This window comes from Leucoraja erinacea, chromosome 3 (genome assembly GCF_028641065.1).
Source record: "Leucoraja erinacea ecotype New England chromosome 3, Leri_hhj_1, whole genome shotgun sequence".
In the NCBI taxonomy this organism is placed as follows: domain Eukaryota; kingdom Metazoa; phylum Chordata; class Chondrichthyes; order Rajiformes; family Rajidae; genus Leucoraja; species Leucoraja erinaceus.
The window spans coordinates 71056781-71076776 of NC_073379.1; the positions used below are offsets into that span (position 1 = coordinate 71056781).

The 19996-nt window shown below is 44.2% G+C and overlaps 1 long non-coding RNA gene across 1 annotated transcript in view; it reads right to left on the bottom strand.

The window, feature by feature from the left end:
• LOC129695704 (uncharacterized) overlaps positions 1-11843 on the bottom strand; it is a 41446-nt gene extending 29603 nt beyond the window's left edge. Inside the window, exon 1 of the long non-coding RNA XR_008723213.1 lies at positions 11338-11843. This is a non-coding gene — a long non-coding RNA (uncharacterized LOC129695704). The remainder of the gene's footprint in view (positions 1-11337) is intronic.
• Between the last annotated feature and the right edge of the window lie 8153 nt (positions 11844-19996).

Sequence of the window (19996 nt, forward strand, 5' to 3'; positions counted from 1 at the left end):
TGAGGAACAGGGAGCCGGAGAGTGGAGTGTAACAATGAGAGAGAAGGGGCAGATGCGAGGGGGAGACAGTGGAGAGACTGGACTGGTGGAGAGACATTCTCGGCTGTTGCTCGCACAAAGACCCGTGCCTCATCTGCAGCCAGGAACTAACCCGGGTCCCCGGTGCTACAAGCGCTGCTGAATTGCCAATGGACCGTCCTACGAGCGTTCCATCCCCACCCGGGGGGGGCGGCGGAAGACGTCCAGGGCGACCCCGGACCGACGGGACACTGGCCCGGAGCAGCGGTGGCCCAGGACCCACAGCCAGCGCGGAGAAAAAGCGGCAACTCCACCCCAACCCCGCTCCAACTCCCAAGAAACCCACTGCCCGATGGGCCGAGGACCGCCAGCCTCATCCCCACACCACCCAGCAGCCACCCAGCAGCCACCAGCCAACGAATGGGACAGGCAGCATCCCCGGAGAGAAGGAATGGGTGACGTTTCGGGTCAAGACCCTTCTCCAGAGATGTTGCCTGACCCGCCGAGCCACCGCAGTGCCCGTGTGTGCATCCCCGCCAATGACCGGCGCGGCCCCTGCCAGCACCAAGGGGGCCAACCGACAGCCACTGGACAAGGAGAGAGTCGCAGCCGACGGTCCCTGGCCCGCCGGGGAGCTAGCCCCGCGGGAGCTAGAGCCAGCGCACCCACCCCCCCCCCCCCCCCCCCCTCCCTCCACGCCAACTGCAAGTCCAGGGCCGCCACTGCTCCGGCCATCCCCGGACAGGGACGGGACATCCGGGAGGGGATGGGGACGGCCCAGCAGTAACTCAACAGCTCATGCAGTGCCGGAGACCCAGGCCTGATCCCGACCACGGACGAAACGCAGGCCTGCACACACGCAGCAGCACAGCTGCCGAGAATGTTTATCGCGAGTGACCTATGACCTGGGCATGCGCAGTCGGAATACTGAACTCGCTTATTAAACTACAAACCTGCATGTCTTTGGAAAGAGGAATCCAGACACCTGGAGGAAACCCACATGGTCGCGGGGAGAAAGTGCAAACTCCACTCAGACAACAGCCGAGGTCAAGATCGAATCCAGGTCTCTGGCACTGTAAGGCAGCGACTCTACTGCTGTGCCACCATTTATCACAATGATCGTGTCATACAACTCTAAAGAATATAATTAGGTTAAAAGCGGAACTCCAAAATACCGGAAGTGACAAAAAATTGTTGGTCTGGTACATATTTGTACAATGTTGCAATGTGCAGCTGTTAAATGTTAATCTGTTTGTGGCATAAAGGAGGAAGCACAGGAGCACCCCTCTGCTTGTACCTGTGTGAAAATGGCTGAACATATTTTTACATTTGGACAATTTCCATTAGCAATGAAATGAAGATTGAATAATCATCAGTGTTATTTTGAACTAATATTTAAAGCACTGTGATTCTAGATTTTGAAATATAGATATAATTTCAATTTAAATAGCAGAAACTGGTGATTCTAAATTCTTCTCAACTTTATACTGTGTCGTGTGGGGAAGTGAGGTGCCATTCATTTAGATCTGCATCATGGTAATGGCATCCTCTAGTGGTGACCAGTTTTGTGCCAAGAAGTGAACCTAACTGGATTGTATTTTGAAAGAATACAGAGAATTAAAGGGGGACTTGATAGAGGTCTTTAAAATGATGAGAGGGATAGACAGAGTTGATGTGGACAAGCTTTTCCCTTTGAGAATAGGGAAGATTCAAACAAGAGGACATGACTTCAGAATTAAGGGACAGAAGTTTAGGGGTAATATGAGGGGGAACTTCTTTACTCAGAGTGGTAGCGGTGTGGAATGAGCTTTCAGTGGAAGTGGTGGAGGCAGGTTCATTGGTATCATTTAAAAATAAATTGGATAGGCATATGGATGAGAAGGGAATGGAGGGTTATGGTATGAGTGCAGGCAGGTGGGACTAGGGGAAAAAAAAGTTGTTCGGCACGGACTTGTAGGGCCGAGATGGCCTGTTTCCGTGCTGTAATTGTTATATGGTTATATGGTTAATGCTGGAATTGAAGGAAATATCTGAAACATTAACTGGCTCTCTCTCTAGTGGTGATTGTCTGATTATTTCCGGGGTTTTTTTTGATGAGTTACCTGAAAAGAATAGTGCGTTTGATCTCTAAATGGTCCCCTCTGGAGAGAATTATGCAAATATTATAATGTGGGATTTTATTTCCAAACATTGCGGTTTTTCTGAAAGAATACATCCCAAAATGAGATACCAATAGTGTTCACAGGGGAGATTTTCTGACCATAGATAGTTTTTGTTAAAAGGAAAAGACACAATTAACCTTTGTGTAGATGTGATCAGCGAATAATGCAGAGATTAGTTTTAGTTGTCTCCTCCCCTCATTACCCACAATTTACAGCTGTTCAAGTGTTTCACCCATATTTTGTTTCCGTACTTTTTCTGAAGGACACTTGCTAAAAGCTGAATTATAAGCTCATTTTTGAACACCTTTTTTTCAACCATTTTTACTTTCACCAGCTGTAAGAGCAGCAGAAGGCAGGGCATGAATGAATTAGTCAAAAAGTACACCAAAAGTACACCAACATTACTTTCTCAGAAGACTAAGGAAGTCTGGCGTATCTCCAAAGATTATTGCCAACTTCAGTAATTGCATCCATATCTTCTATCTAAACATAAGGCACAGTCTTAGAATAAAGGGGAGGCCATTTAAGACTCAGGTGAGAAAAAACCTTTTCACCCAGAGTTGTGAATTTGGAATTTCCTGCCACAGAGGGCAGTGGAGGCCAAATCAATGGATGGATTTAAAAGAGAGTTAGATAGAGCTCTAGGGGCTAGTGGAATCAAGGGATATGGGGAGAAGGCGGGCACGGGTTATTGATTTGGGACGATTGGCCATGATCACAATGAATGGCGGTGCTGGCTCGAAGGGCCGAATGGCCTCCTCGTGCACCTATTTTCTATGTTTCTATAACAAACTGATCTTGTTATCTTCTGGTTTGGCGGTCTCTCTATTTGCGCAAAAACGGTTCGTGATAGCGCTACGATTTTTTGCCACTTCACTCACCGTTCTCCTGTGTTGGGAGTGTGCCAAGTTTCGTTCCCATCAGTTGAATGTCGTAAAAGTTAGCGAGGTTTAAAAATCTTAAAAACCGCGCGTGCGCAGATCGATCTCTCCTGCCAGTCTCTTCCCCTGTCACTCCCCGGGTCGGTCCGCCCCTTCCTGCGCCATCGCGTCTTTAGTGGAGCTGAGGGTGGCCGGCGGAGGTTTCCAACCGGACTTTCGGAGGGACCCGAAGCAGCCCAACCCCGCCTTAAGCAGCAGCCCTGCCCCAAGCAGCAGCCCAGCATCGGAGACCCGACCCAGACCAGAGTCGAGACCCAGCCCAGAGATCACTACAGTCTGGTTGCTGGAGGTGTTCCTGCGGTACTGTGGGATGGAGATCCAGGATTTGGACATGGCGACAGTGAAGGACTGGTGATGGATTACAGGGACGAAATCATGTGCATCTTGGAGGAGAACATGCAGGTCGTGGTGCTCCTGTGTGCTTGCTTTCTTTGAGAGATGCCGTCAGAACAGCCTGAGTGAATAACTACAGTGAATTTTGTAGATGAAACACACTGCAGTTATTGTGGTGGAGGGAGAGAATGGTTGTTGGTCTGGACAGTGGGGAACATCGTCCTGGTTGTTTTTGAGCTTCTTGATTGTTGTTGATGCTCCATCGAATAGGCTAGTGGTTGCTCCTGATTTGTGTCTTGTGAATGGAACAAGTCCCAATTTTGTCGTCAGCTGTGAAGCAATGGTATCTGCTGCTGACCTTGAAGTACGATTCCTCCAAACCTCTCAACCCTGTGACTTGTCTGCTCAGCAAGAGAATGAATGCCAAGAATGCTTTGCTCTGGCCTCTGGGAAAGTGAACAACTACATTAAAGATCCTCACAACAATTTTTTTTTAACTGCTAAGATTAGTGAGTAATAAAGGGAGGGGGGGGGGAACTGAATGTTAAAATGGTGCTGTGCATGGACCAGTCTCTGGAGGAAAGAATTTGCTTTGAATCATTGTGAAAGAAGTTGGAGGTGCAACCAGCATGAATCCCAGACCTTTAGCCACATTGCAGGGAGCACGTGAGTGTATTTACGCACATGGATATGCTGGGAATGGAGGGATATGGATTATGTGCAAGCAGATAAGAGTTGGTCTTGGTATCATGCTCGCATAAACATTGTGGGCTGAAGGGCCTGCTCCTGTGCTGTATTGTTCTCTGTAACTGACAATGTGGCTCTCATGGCGGAAGCTGTTCACTCCGTAGTTATCCGTGGGTTCTGGTGCTTTAACTAGAGAACGGGGAACGGATTGCCTGGACTGTGGTAGGAGCATGTTCTGAAAATTAGTATGAACTCTGCTGATTGCAAAATAATTTATCAGTCCTGAGGAGTTAGCAGCAGGAGGCAGTAAGACTATGTTTGTGAACCTGGCATTGAAAAAGCATGTTATTGCTTCTTACTACTTACTGAACATTGAAGTATATATGATAGAGCAATTCGACAATGCAATTTATAACCATCTTTCCTGTCTTCTCAAAAATATATCCTACAGCTTGTAATTAACATCCGTCATTGTTTGCACTGTCAGAAAAGTGAAAGGTAGAGTTTCCCAAACATCAACGTTACCTTTAGAGTCTTGGTTGGAGGAAACATTTTCCCTGGAGCTGGTGTAATAAGCACTTTAAGAATCTTGTTAACTTTGATAAAGTCTTGTCTCTGGCTTTTATATTCTGAAGAATGCCGTCCAAGACTACTCAATCTCTAATCACCTGCCATTCTTGGAACAAGTAAGTGAATCTTAACAACACTTCATTAAATGGTAAGTGCATCTAAGGGGCAACTGTACACAATATAACAGTTGGCCCTGGACAATTGCAATAGCAATGTCGAGACCATAGGAAATTGCAATAGCTCTTCTCAACTCTGTATTCAAACACTCTCATAGAAGCTAATATATAATTTGCGCTGCTAATCACTTGCAGCACCAAGATGTTGATGTTCAATGACTTTTATATATGCCTACCTCAATAACATTTCTGTATCTACACTACCCAATTTCCCTCTATTTAACAAATATGTTCCTATTCCTTATACCAATGTGGATAATTGGTCTGTATTGAAAAACAGTGAGAAACTTTGTTTTTCATGCAAGAGAGGCAAATCATAGCACAGTACATCAGATAGCACATATAAGATAACAGAGTGCAGAGTATATAGTATTACAGCTGCAGAGAAAGTGCAGAAAGGAAAAAAAACTGTAAGGGCTGCTACAGACTAGATTGGAAGATAGGGAATTTATCCTTAGCATATGAGACGTCTATTCAAGAGTCTGAAAACAGATTGGAAGAAACTATTCTTGAATCTGGTGATAAATGCTATCAAACTTTTACATCTTCTGCATGAGGGGAGAGGGGGAAAGAGCAGATGACCAAGGGGACGAATGACTAATCCTTGATTACGTTCTTTACTTTCCCAAGACAACATGAAGTGCAGATAGGAATGTTAAGGGGAAGGTGGTTAAAGTGATGGACTGGGCTGTGTTTACAACTTTATGCATTTTTTTATGGTCTTGGCAGAGCATTCAATGGTGCATCTGCAGAAATTATAAAAAGTCATTGGTGACGGTCATTTAGCATTTTGAGAAAGGGGTTGTTGTACTTTCTTAGCTTTCTAGGATCAGTGTGGTTGGAATAGGATTAATTGTTGGTGATATTTACACCTAGGAAATCGAAGGTCTCAACCATCTCCATTTCAGCACTTTTGATACTGACTGGGGCTTGTACGCTGCCCCGCTTCCTGAATTCAATAACCAGCTCCTTTTTGTTGACATTGAGGAAACGTTTGTCATCTTGATATCAAGATGTTTGTTACCAAGCTGACTTTCTCCTACCAGTGTTCAAGATCCAGCCTACTATGGCGGTATCATCACCTGCAAACTTGTAAATGGAGTTAGAGTGGAATTTATCTGCACAGTAGCCCCCTACTAAGGTGCTGAAAACTCATCCTTGAGTTTGAGAATTATCATGGAGGATGTTTTGTTGCCTATCTGTACCCATTGGAGTCTACGGGGCAGGATGTCAAGGCACTAGTTACAGGGAGGGGTGTCGAGTCCCAAGCCCAGGAGTTTGGAGAGTAGTTTATTTTGAATTATGGCATTGAAGGTGGGGCAACAGTCAATAAACAAGAATCTGACTTGGGTGAGGTGCTTGTTATCCAGATGTTCCAGGATGTTACAGGGCCTGTTGCGGCAGTAGTGAATTGCAGTGGATTGAAGCTATCTGGGAACCGTGATTTATCTTTGTTGTATTACATCTGCCATGTTCCTCTTCACTCACTCAGTTTATCCATATCCCTTTACATTCTCCTCTGAATTTTCACTCCACCTAGTATCTCCCAAAAGATGTGCAGTCAAACAGAACATCACAGAGCAAGCACTGGCGTCCTTGGGCAATACTTTTACTGTTTGAATGGAGCAATTTGAACTCCACATTTGTTCAATGCTGGTCAGCAGCTGATGATTTGGAGGAAAGGAGGAGCCAACGTGGGGAGATCTTGAACCTATCTGGGATCTCATCTTCTCACCAGATGTGGCAATGGACTGGGCAGGCTGGCTGATGATCAATAGGACAATGAATGAGTTACCTTGTGGTAACATGAATGCTGGCATCTGAAAGATAGCAAATCAATTGTGCTCCATGTATCCACTACTAATCCCTTGGGGAAGACAGGAGCAGTCCTAGTAATCTCCGTGGAACATTAGAATCCAATCAATCAATCAATCAAAGACTTTATTGTCATTCAAAAATACACCAACAAATGCAAATCTGAACGAAATGTTGTTGCATGTGGCTCCAGCGGCTGGTGTCAGCAATGTAAGCTTCCACTGTAGTTATGTGTAGACAAGATCTGCCTCTGCTGCTCAACTCCACCCTTTCTCCTCCCCCACCAGGCTCCATGTGACTTGTTGGTCCACCAGTGACCTCTTGCTACAGTCTCGTCCCTCACCCCTCCCCCTCTTCTCTTTATAGCAGCTATATCCACCCTCAGCAGGGTTCAACCCAAAACCATGACTCTCCCTTTCCACTCACAGATACTGCTTAACCTGCTGAGTTCCTCCAGCAGATCGTTAGATACTGTGCATTTGGAAGCTACACGGTATTTATTCCATTCAGTTTATTGTTTTTGTCACGTGTACCGACGTACAGTGAAAAGCTTTTGTTGCGTGCTATCTAGTCAGCGGAAAGATAATACATGATTACAATCGAGCCATTTACAGTGTATAGATACATAATAAGGAAATAACGTTTAGTGCAAGGTAAAACCAGCAAAAAGTCCAATCAAGGATAGTCTGAGCGTCACCAATGAGATAGATAACAGTTAAGAACCGCTCTCTGGTTGTGGTAGGATGATTCAGTTGCCTGATAACAGCTAGCATATTGTATACCGAGCTACATCTTAACTTTACCAAGATTACATGTGGTCAGTTCATTTCACTCAAGAACTGTACGGGCTGTCCCCACATAACAAATAGGTTCTATCTTCACAGATGTCCATCAGTCAATTTTATTGTAAGCCAGAAAGTTTACAAAAATCACTCTATAGTATCCATACCTCTGACAATATTGTAATGAATGGCATTAAAAGCACATGAGATTGTTAAGAAAAAACAATTACTCAGAGGAGAGAGCAAGAAAAGTAATTCTATTATTTATAGAAGCGATCATGTGTACATAAGTCTGACTTTTGAATGTAATGATATTATGGGAGCTCGATCGTATTGAGGGGTATCAATAGGTCAGGCATTTGTAACCCAGGGACAGTTTGTAATGGTGACATTTGATGTAAACTAAACAACATCATCATCGGATGATCAAGTTTCTTAAAGGAACATCAACCTACACTAGACTGCTTCCAAATATTTTTTAAAATATTCTTCCCAATAAATAATAATAGGCTGTATTTACCATTATTCTTTGGCCCTTTATACTTCTGCTGTTAATGATTGTCAAAATCTTAATTTTTGTGGGGACAGTGAGGGAATTAGTGGATCGAATTTTTAAGTGATTTCCTAAGTGGGATTTATACGCTAACCCAGCTTAGACTCCACAGAGCACTAACTTGTTACACAGGGATCCTGCTTAGCACAGCTCCACCAGAGCACTAACATGTTATAGTACTCTTGGTCCCTATGTCCAAACACTCACAATCACACTTTGGTTAGCGTGAACGAGTTTTTGTGCTGTGTAACTCTGATTCATTCCCTCAATACATTAATAAGAGAGTTGTTCAGGCTGCATGCACAGTGTTCGGAACCTAACACCCACCCTTGCAGCAATGGAGCAGTGTCCCCATGGCAACGCGGCTCGGTACAGAGTGAACACCAAGGAAATGCACAGCAGCAGCCTGCAACAACTGGAAGTGGGTGGGCTGGGATGCACAGTGCAGCTGCTCAGTGCGACTTAGGGCTGCATCTGCCCAGGACATCGTGTGTCGGCCTTTGCTGAGCAAGAGCACTCCCTCATCATAACCTATTGATGTGATTTGCATTACCTAGTTCCGCTGTACCGCTCTTCCCAGCTCAGAGAAGCTCATTACATCACACTACATCTGTCTGATGACCTGACGTCCACGGCCAACACCACAGCACTGGTCAAGAGAGCCCAGCAGCGACTACACCCTCTCCGAAGACTACGAAAAGCAGGTCTCCCCACTACACACCTACGGACTTTTTATAAGGGGACAATCGAGAGCACATTGACCTACGGCATCACTTCCTGGTTCGGGAGCTGCAAGGCGTACGAACGGCACCAACTAGACAGGATTGTGAAGACGGCCAGCAGGATTATTGGTGCTCCACTCCCTTTCCTGCTGGACATATACAGGAAGAGATGTATCAGCAGAGCCATCTCCATCATCAAAGACCCCTACCACCCATCGCATGACATTTTCTCCATCCTGCCATCTGGGAAGAGGTACAGGAGCATTAGCTGCAAAACCAGCAGGATGCTCCTCAGCTTCTTCCCACAGGCTATAAGACTGATAAACGGACTTTGCCCCCTGCCAAAGTATCGCGCACAAACCCCCAACCTGGACACACTGCAGCAGAGCCACTGTTGTGCCGCTGCCGATCGGAACGCCTGTTGAATGTTTAGTAGAGTGTTAAATTTGTTCATGATACATGTATTTTTATTTCTATTTATTTTTAATGCACACTGAATGGACACTGGTTGAGCAACGTTTTTTTTGTTTCCTCTGGGTATGTGAATACTCAGGAAATGACAATAAAGATATACAATACAATACAATACAATACAATACAATTATCATAGGGAAATCTATGATCACTCCAATAGTTTAATTGCTGCAGGAACACCAGCTGGGCTCTCAGCCAGGGTCCTGCCACAGCAGTGCTGTCAGTAACGTACAACTCTGGATGCAGTATTATCATGATGAATTTCTGATCTCTCAATCTACCTCATTGTGACCCTTGCACTTTCTCTGTAGCTGAACCACAATATCCTGCACTCTGTTTCCTTCCTCTTTTTGCAGTACTTATTGTACTCCTACGTGATATGATTTGCCTGGATAGCACACAAAACACACACTTTATTTTACTAAACCAATGGTCAATGGTGGTTTTATTGTCATGTGCAAACACACAGTGAAATTATTTTCTTATATAGTGATACAGTGTGGAAATAGACCCTTCGACCCAACTTGCCCACACCGGCCAACATGTCCCAGCTACAGTAGTCCCACCTGGCCTAACTGTTTCTTAATTGTTGGGATAGTCCCTGCCTCAACGACCTCCTCTGGCAGCTTGTTCCATACCTCCACAACCTTTGTGTGAAAACGTTACCGCTCAGATTCCTATTAAATATTTTCCCCTTCACCTTAAAACTTACATACAGTCCTAAGCACATCCTTGATTAGTAAAATGTGCAGAAATAGTCTACTAAGCCCGCATGCAAGAGACACCATGTATTGGCCCCATCAAAGTCCAGTCCATGCTCTAGTTCTTATGAGCAGTGCCCAGTCCAGGCAAGCACTAGACTACTGCAGGGCCTCCAGCTGTGTGGATCGACTAGTGAACCAAGATAGACAAAAAAGGTCTCGACCCGAAACGTCACCCATTCCTTCTCTCCAGAGATGCTGCCTGTCCTGCTGTGTTACTCCAGCTTTTTGTGTTTATCTTCAGTTTAAACCAGCATCTGCAGTTCCTTCTTGCACACGACTAGTGAGCCAATGTCCTCTCCTCGCCCGTCAACCTTTGTTCCCCGTGTCAAAAGATGCCATGACTCTACCAGCTTTTCCTTAATACTAAGGAGCAAGAGTGCAGAGGGCATTGCTCAGTCATTCTTAAAGGCGATTCTGCCGGAGTCATATTAGTGTTGGCAAAAGATTTTGAACATTTCAAAATCCAGTGGCGACAAAAAAAACACCGTGCGTCATACGTCATCACGCCACCTCACCGCCGTGTCATACGTCATCACGCCGCATGTTTTTCGGTGACCTGATACGTCAGTCAATGATGCCGGCAGTCGCCGAAAATATTGCCAAGTGGGACAGGCCCTTTAGTAATGCAGAACCAGCAATAGCATTTGGCAGACAAAAGTGCTGGAGAAACTCAGCGGGTGCAGCAGCATCTATGGAGCGAAGGAAATAGGCAACGTTTCGGGCCAAAACGCTTCTTCAGCCAAATAACATTTGGTGGCAACAATACGAATGTTGACAGACACAATAGTAGAGTGATTTCCACTGATTTAAGTTTCTATTACTCTACAAAATTGATGTCTTATTAATACAAAAGTTATTAATGTAATTTTGTTTGAAAATAACAATACAATTTGACTTTAAGCTAATGGCTGCATCCACTTCTCTGCACTTGTACTGTTTAATCAGTTCTCTCTAACCTACCTGTGGAGCTGGAGTGTAAAAACAAGCTGCTGACGATTCTAGCATCTGCTGTCTCTTGAATCCATTTGTGGACGTGATCAAGGTAAACTGATTACTCTGAAATCTTCATACGCTCTTTGCAATGTTGTGGGACCAAAGCTGCTAAAAATAGGTTTATTAACTTTTTCAACAAGAGTAACAACCAGTGCCTGCAATCCACACAATGCTCGAGCACCAGTTACAAATGAGTAGGCAGAAAGCCATTACATTAATCGGTGATCAAATGGAAGTGCTTCTAACCGGTTATAACATTATTGTCCAGTCTCTCCACTGTCACTTTGCCAGGTCCATGATTTAACATTCCATTTAAAGGCTTTTTGATTAAATGAAGTTTTACTCACCAAGGGATGTAAATATACACATAGTTAAAAAATAAGCCATGCTTGTAGTAGGCAGGGCTGCCCAGGTTTATCAAATTAATCCTTGTGTAGTAAGAATTATCTGTCTCCTACAATGAATCCCAGGAAGCAATCTTGTCAAATACTGAAGCACATCAACTCAAATGGTGGTGGATGAATAATGGCAGGATCTAGATGGAAATCAGATAGTTCACTTGATATATATATATATTGGTAGAAGATGCTATCAGCGTGTATAAAATAAGCTGCTCCACTTTGTAAATGCTTTCCAAAACAGTCCCTGGAATCTGTTTGGCGTTACTACAGCAAAAGATAAAATGTTTTAACATCTAGCAAACAAAGAGATTGATTTATATACTTTAACTGCCTCCATGACCCAAGAAAAGGCCAAGCTGGCAGCCATAAATTCAAATGTTTGCAATTTGTTGCTACAGTGAGGGCAAACTACTTTTACCAACGTAACATTCCACAAACTAAATGTTAGATGATTAATCTACAATAGTTAGTTAAATGTTAGTTAAAACAAACTGGGATGATGTAAATTGTTATATCAGTACATAATACTTCACAAAATTAACACAAAAGATTTTTTATAGATTCAAATAGCTTAAATTTGAAATTGCTTAAAGTTGACTTCCATTTGTTGTCTTCCCATGTAAGTTACTAATCATTTGAGGCTTATCTATCTATCTATCTATCTATCTATCTATCTATCTATCTATATAACTAAAAGTCTCATCTTGACCACTTCCTGTCCATGCTGTATATTGATTTTAGAAAAAACGCTACTCTATGATTTATGGCCATCTTACTCACAGTCCTACTCTGCTGAGGCAGCCCTGAGGATTTTTCCCATCTATGAAAAAAAAAGTTATGAGTGTTTAAAAAATCTTGAGATCAGCTGATTGGTCAATCACCATGATGAAGGTAACGCCACTTCCCGGGGGGGGGGGGTGGGCAGGACTATAAAACCCCGGAAGCCTGAACATGAGTCAGTCACTCTGGAAGATCGCGAGGGAGAGGCCCCGACTGTGATTCAAAGCTGTGAATCAACTGAACTGTGAGTCTGCAATGTACTTGCAATAAATGATTTGTTAGGAGGTTGAAATGATATGAAAATGAATTGGCTGGCCTGCACTCTGCTTGAAATGCTATGAAATTGAATTGGCTGACCTGCACTCTGCTTGAAATGCTATGAAATTGGATTGGCTGGCCTGCACTCTGCTTAAAATGCTATGAAATTGGATTGGCTAGCCTGCACTCTGTTAGAAATGCTATGAAATTGGATTGGCTGGCCTGCACTCTGCTTGAAATGCTATGAAATTGGATTGGCTAGCCTGCACTCTGCTTGAAATGCTATGAAATTGAATTGGCTGGCCTGCACTCTGCTTGAAATGCTATGAAATTGGATTGGCTGGCCTGCACTCTGCTTGAAATGCTATGAAATTGGATTGGCTGGCCTGCACTCTGCTTAAAATGCTATGAAATTGGATTGCTTAAAATGTATGAAATTGGATTGGTTGGCCTGCACTCTGCTTGCAATGCTATGAAATTGGATTGACTGGCCTGCACTCTGCTTGCAATGCTATGAATTTGGATTGGCTGCCTCTGCTGAATGCTGAGCAGAGAGCAGTGTATGACCAGGAGGATACATTCTGCAATGTTGAGAAGAACTCTAGGACAGCACATTTGATGAGGCAAGTGAAACTCATTGTTTTAGATGAATGTCCAATGATTAGGAGAGAAAGCTTTGAAGCGGTGGACAGAACTCAAGATGTACGCAGCAACACTAAGCCTTTTGGTGGCATTCTTATCATTTGTGGTGGCGATTTTCAACAACTCCTTCCTGTGGTGCAAAGGGGAAATGATGTTGAAAAATGCCTGCATCAAGAAAGCCTACTTGTGGAGACTTTTCACCAAGTTTCAATTGCAGACAAATATGCGATTGACAGAGGGACAAGGCGACAATTCTCAATTTTTGTTGGAAGTTGGAGATGATGTCATTTTAAAGAATGAAGATGATGAAATTGAAATGCCACAAGACATGCTTCTATCAGCAAAAACACTGGAGGATTGTATTGATTTCATCTATCCCACATTTGACAATCCTGCAGAATTATTCGCCAACAATTGTATCTTAGTTCTGCGCAACGATACGACGAGAAGGATCAATTCTACACGCATCAGACGCTTCCCTAGAATCATTAAGGAGTACTTTTCTTTCAATGTTGTCACTGACGGAACTCATGCTACTCACTTCCCAACAGAAGTCCTCGATTCACTCAAGATCCCTGGATTACCACCACACATTGGAGTTCAAAAAAGGATCTCCAATCATGTTAATGAGAAACTTGGAACCGCCAAAGCTATGCAATGGAACGAGGATGATTGTGGAAAAGCTACACCATCATCTGATCGTTGCAAGAATCAACATGGGAGCCTTCAAAGACGACATTGTTCTCATTCCTCAGATAGCCCTCAATTTAACAGAAGGTGAAGACATTCCCATTTAGCAGACCCAATTCCCCATTCAATCAAGTTTTGCTATGACGATCCATAAAGCGCAAGGACAAACAATGCAGAAGGTGTTGATCTATCTCGACAAACCGGTATTTCAGCATGGTCAACTATATATGGCTCTTAGACGAGGAAAGTTGAAGGTAAATGTCAAATTTTTCCTGAAGGATGGAACATCGACCAAGAATGTTTTCATTAAAAGCGTGCTTCGTTGAATGATGACTTTTGAGGTAAATTCTCAGATTTTCTTTGTTAAAATTTCACCACTCAAACTCTCTATATTAAAATTGTCTCTTTTTATATCAACAGCAAAGAGACATCAAGAGGCAGTGAGCAGCAGAACACAACAAGAGACATAAGAAATAATTCAATAAATCTCATCTTTAACATTTAAATTGTTGTTATATTTTAAGAATCATTCACATTTTAAACTTTAATAAATCCTTTTTCCACTTGCCATGCCTTCGTGTTCTTCATCACAATGGGAACCTAATAGGCAGGAATGGCTGTGCTGTCAGAGAGCCACAAATAGTGCATATGAAGGGGGAGGTTGAGGGAAGATGAACTGAATGCGTGGGGGGGGGGAGGCAAGGAGCAAAGTGGGGGGTGAAGGGAGGAGAGGTGACTGAGTGAACTTCCACACCAACCATGAGTGACTGGATTGCCAGTCCACCGGCCATGAGTAGGTGAACTGCCAGCCGTAAGTCACTGAACTGCCAGCCCACAACACCCATACTAGCACTCCAGAGATCCACGCAAGGATAGACTTTCCTCCTTCATTGCTGTGATCTGTAAAAAAAAACGAAAATGTTTAAAATTGATTCTCTACCCTCTCCTCCTTCTCTCACACAGAGTCTGTCACCTGTATTGGGCAGAATTTCTGGCAGTTTCTGAGCTGCCAGCCCGCCAGGCCTGAGTGTCTGAGCTGCCAGCCCAAGAATCCATTCGGCCCACAATATCCATACTAGCCCTCTGGAAACCAGTCCCTTCGGCCCACAACACCTATGCTAGTGCTCCAGAAAGTTCCCCCCTCCCCCCACTGGCTTGGCCAGCAATATTGGAATTGGTGGAGAGGTGGTATATTGCATTGGGGGACCAGCCCTCCCGTGTGAAGCTGGGACCCAACGGGTTCCACTTAGTATATTACTAAAACTCTCATCTTGTTTCGACGTCTTTGTCTGTCTGTGTGCGTGCGTGCGATCTCAAGAAACTACGCCAAAACGGTACACAATAGCACAAAAATATATGCACCACCTTACTCACCTTTGTCCCGTGGTCGTTTGTATAAAGTTTTGTTCAGATTGATTTTATATTTCACAAGTTATTGACATTTAAACGTTTAAAAAGAGCCCGCTTTGAGAAGAATAACTGTGACTGTGCTGTGAGAATTTTCTGGCAATTTCCAGCTATGACGTCACAATGGCGTCTCACGGTCCTCCAATTACAATGGCATCTTATTTACATACGCCGTCGTGAACATTCCACCACGCAACAAAAACACTGTACTTACCTTTGTCCCCGTGGTCCCCGTGGTCGTTTGTGTCACGTTTCATTCATATTTTGTTTCACAAGTTATTGATATATAAAAATTGGATCGGATATTCTGGCAGTTAGAAGCTATGACGTCACAATGGGATCTCATAGTTCTCCAATCACAATGGGATCTAATTTACATAAGCTAGTGTGTGTGTGTGTGGGGGGGGTGGTTACTGTGTGTGGGAGGCTTAGTGTGAGTATGTGTGTGGGGGGGGTAAGTATGTGGGGGTCGTAAGTATGTGGGGGGGGGATTAGTGTGTGTGTGTGTGGGGGGAGTTAGTGTGTGGAGGGGTTAGTGTGGGGTGGGATTAGTGTGTGTGTGTGTGTGTGTGTGTGTGTGTGTGTGTGTGTGTGTGTGTGTGTGTGTGTGGGGGGAGGTAAGTTTGTGTGTGGGTAGAGTAATAATAGGCAAGTAACAGCTCCACATTGGCGATGGGCAATTTGCAAAACGTATTTAAAGAACATAAGATTCATCAAGGAAAGTATTTATGGATTTATTAAGGGAATACTGTCTTTTACTAAAGTTACTTTTTTTGAGAATGTTACAATGAGTGTAACATTTGACATAGTCTGTGGATTACAGCATTGTAGATTTGGTCACAACTGTGACAAATATAATTCAATCTAGGGAAGAATATGGCAAAGTATTTAGAAAACAAACAGCAAGTACAAATATGCTAGGATAGTAACTGTACAGACTTAGAAGGATCTTAGAGTGCATATTTACAGATGTTTTATGTTAAGAACGATATATAAGGTGATTATAGACAATAGGTGCAGGAGCAGGCCATTCGGTCCTTCGAGCCAGCACCGTCATTCATTGTGATCATGGCTGATCATCCCCAATCAGTACCCTGTTCCTGCCTTCTCCCCTTAGCCCCTGACTCCACTACTTTTAAGAGCCCTCTCTAGCTCTCTCTTGAAAGCATCCAGAGAACCTGCCTCCACCGCCCTCTGAGGCAGAGAATTCCACAGACTCACCACTCTCTGTGAGAAAAAGTGTTTCCTCGTCTCCGTTCTAAATGGCTTACTCCTTATTCTTAAACTGTGGCCCCTGGTTCTGGACTCTCCCAACATCGGGAACATGTTTCTTGCCTCTAGCGTGTCCAAACCCTTAACAATCTTATATGTTTCAATGAGATACCCTCTCATCCTTCTAAACTCCAGAGTGTACAAGCCCAGCTGCTCCATTCTCTCAGCATATGACAGTCCCGCCATGCCGGGAATTAACCTTGTAAACCTACGCTGCACTCCCTCAATAGCAAGAATGTCCTTCCTCAAATTAGGGGACCCAAACTGTACACAATACTCCAGGTGTGATCTCACTAGGGCTCTGTACAACTGCAGAGGACCTCTTTGCTCCTATATTTGATTCCTCTTGTTATAAAGGCCAACATGCCATTCGCTTTCTTCACTGCCTTCTGTACCTGCATGCTCACTTTCATAGACTGATGTACAAGGACCCCCAGATCCCATTGTATCTCACCTTTTCCCAACTTGACGCCATTTACATAATAATCTGCCTTCCTGTTTCTGCTACCATAGTGGATAATCTCACATTTATCCGCATTAAACTTCATCTGCCATGTATCTGCCCACTCCCCCAACCTGTCCAAGTCACCCTGCACTCTCATAGCATCCTCCTCACAGTTCACACTGCCACCCAGATTTGTGTCATCTGCAAATTTGCTAATGTTACTTTGAATCCCTTCATCCAAATCATTAATGTATATTGTAAATAGCTGCGGTCCCAGCACCAAGCCTTGCAGTACCCCACTAGTTACTGCCATTCTGAAAGGGAGCCGTTAATCCCTACTCTTTGTTTTCTGTCTGACAACCACTTCTCTATCCATGTCGCCAAAACCATGTGTCCTAATTTTGCCCACTATTCTCAGATGTGGTACCTTATCAAATGCTTTCTGAAAGTCCAGGTACACTACATCCACTGGCTCTCTCTTGTCCATTTTCCTAGTTACATCTTCAAAAAATTCCAGAAGATTAGTCAAGCATGATTTCCCCTTCGTAAATCCATGCTGACTCGGACCGATCCTGTTACTGCTATCCAAATGTTTGGCTATCTCATCTTTTATAATTGACTCCAGCATCTTCCCCACCACTGATGTCAGGCTAACTGGTCTATAATTCAGTTTTCTCTCTCCCGCCTTTCTTAAAAAGTGGGATAACATTAGCTACCCTCCAATCCCCAGGAACTGATCCTGAGTCTATAGAACATTGGAAAATGCATCCACGATTTCTAAAGCATCTTCCTTAAGTACCTTGGGATGCAGACCATCAGGCCCTGGGGATTTATCAGTCTTCAATCCCATCAGATAATCCAACACCATTTACTGCCTAATGTGGATTTCCTTCAGTTCCTCCGTCACCCCAGATCCTCTGGACACTGCTATACAAGGAAGATTGTTTGTGTCCTCCTTAAGGGCCTGTCCCACTTGGGCGACCTAATCCGCAAGTCCAGAAGAGTGCCTTCGACCGTGAAGCTTGAGGGCACTTGCCTGGAAAGCCTCGAGCTAGATCGACTGGCCACGTTGAAACCGTGAGCTGGATTGGCTGAACCGCGAGCTGCATCTACAGACCGCACACACACACACACACAAACACATTGCGATGGTGGGGGCCAGGGACAGCGGAGGAGCGCTGTCTGCGCGATGAAGAGGAAGGTAAACGGCTGCCACAGTAACCGCAAGTCCTTTAGAGAGCGCGGGGGAAGGGGGGAAGAGAAGGGAGATAGAAGGGGGAGAGAAGGGGAAGAAGGGGAGAGAAGGGACGAGAAGGGAAGAAAAGGGGGTGGGGGAGAAGTAGTGGACAGACTTTTAAGAAGTTTAATAAAGTTAGCGGGCAGTTTACCTACCGGTAGGTCTTCCTAGGTTGTGAAACTCCAATGAGCCAATCAAAATGGGCGGTCAGCAAAGGAGATGGCCTACGGCTGCCCTCGAGTGCCTGTAAGTAAATAGCGACCCCACTCCACTGCAGTGTGAATGAAAAAGACCCATGCCGACCAAATTTTATTTGCGGAAAATTTCATATGCTGAAACATTTTCCGCAACCTTGCTGAGGCCGGGAGTAGGCGGGAACCTCTCTCGAGCATGAAGGAGTTCCAGCCATCTCATACCACCTCCTAGGACCTCGTGTCGACCATGCTGCGAGTTTGAGTCCAGGGCAAACTCTTCTAAACTCACAGCTTAGGTCACCCAAGTGGGACAGCCCCTTTAGTGAAGACGGATCCAAAGTACCTGTTCAACTCATCTGCCTTTTCCTTGTTCCCCATAATAAATTCACATTTTTCACTCTTCAAAGGTCCAACTTTGGTCTTAACTAATTTTTTTCTCTTCACATACCTAAAGAAGCTTTTACTATCCTCCTTTATATTCTTGGCTCGCTTACCTTCGTACCTCATCTTTTCTCCCGTATTGTATTTTTTAGTTATCTTCTGTTGCTCTTTAAACATTACCCAATCCTCTTGCTTACCGCTCATCTTTGCTACGTTATACTTCTCTTTTATTTTTATACTGTCCCTGACATCCCTTGTCACCCCTTACTCCCCTTGGAATCTTTCTTCCTCCTAGGAATGAACTGATCCTGCACCTTCTGTATTGTTCCTGGAAATACCTGCCATTGTTGTTCCACTGTCATCCATGCTAGGGTATCTTTCCAGTCAACTTTGGCCAGCTCCTCCCTCATGGCCCCATTTATTCAACTGTAACACTGACACCTCCGATCTACCCTTCTCCCTCTCCAATTGTAGATTAAACCTGACCATATTATGGTCACTACCACCCAATGGTTCCTTAACCTCAAGTTCCTTTATCAAGATTTCTTGATTCCTTGATCTTGCACATTAATGCAGATTGAATACATCTTTATTTGCTGAGGTACAATGTGTAAAAGCAAAGGTTGTGTTAGAACTATATAAAACAGTTGTGTTGTAAACAACCCAAGTGGTATATGAGATGATATTCTTCCAGTTTTCTTGTCACTTCCAGCCTGCCAATCCCCCCCCCCCCCACCCCACCACAATCAGTCTGAAGAAGGGACTTGATCTGAAACATTGTCTGTTCCTTGCAGGTGCGGCCTGACCTAGAGTTCTTCTAGCACTTTTTTTTTTTTTTTGTAAAGGTTACTTGGCCTTTTGAGCTTTGTTCAGCCATTTATCAAGGTCATGGGTGATCTACCTGGTGTGTTTTTCATGCACACTACCCATATAGAAACATAGAAAATAGGTGCAGGAGTAGGCCATTCGGCCCTTCGAGCCTGCACTGCCATTCAATATGATCATGGCTTATCATCCAACTCAGTATCTTGTACCTGCCTTCTCTCCATACCCCCTGATCCCTTTAGCCACAAGGGCCACATCCAACTCCCTCTTAAATATAGCCAATGAACTGGCCTCAACTACCTTCTGCGGCAGAGAATTCCAGAGATTCACCACTCTCTGTGTGAAAAATGATTTTCGCATCTCGGTCCTAAAAGACTTCCCCCTTCTCTGTACTCCCTCTCATCAGATTAGGAGATCAAAACTGTACGCAATACTCCAAGTGTGGTCTCACTAAGACCCTGTACAACTGCAGTA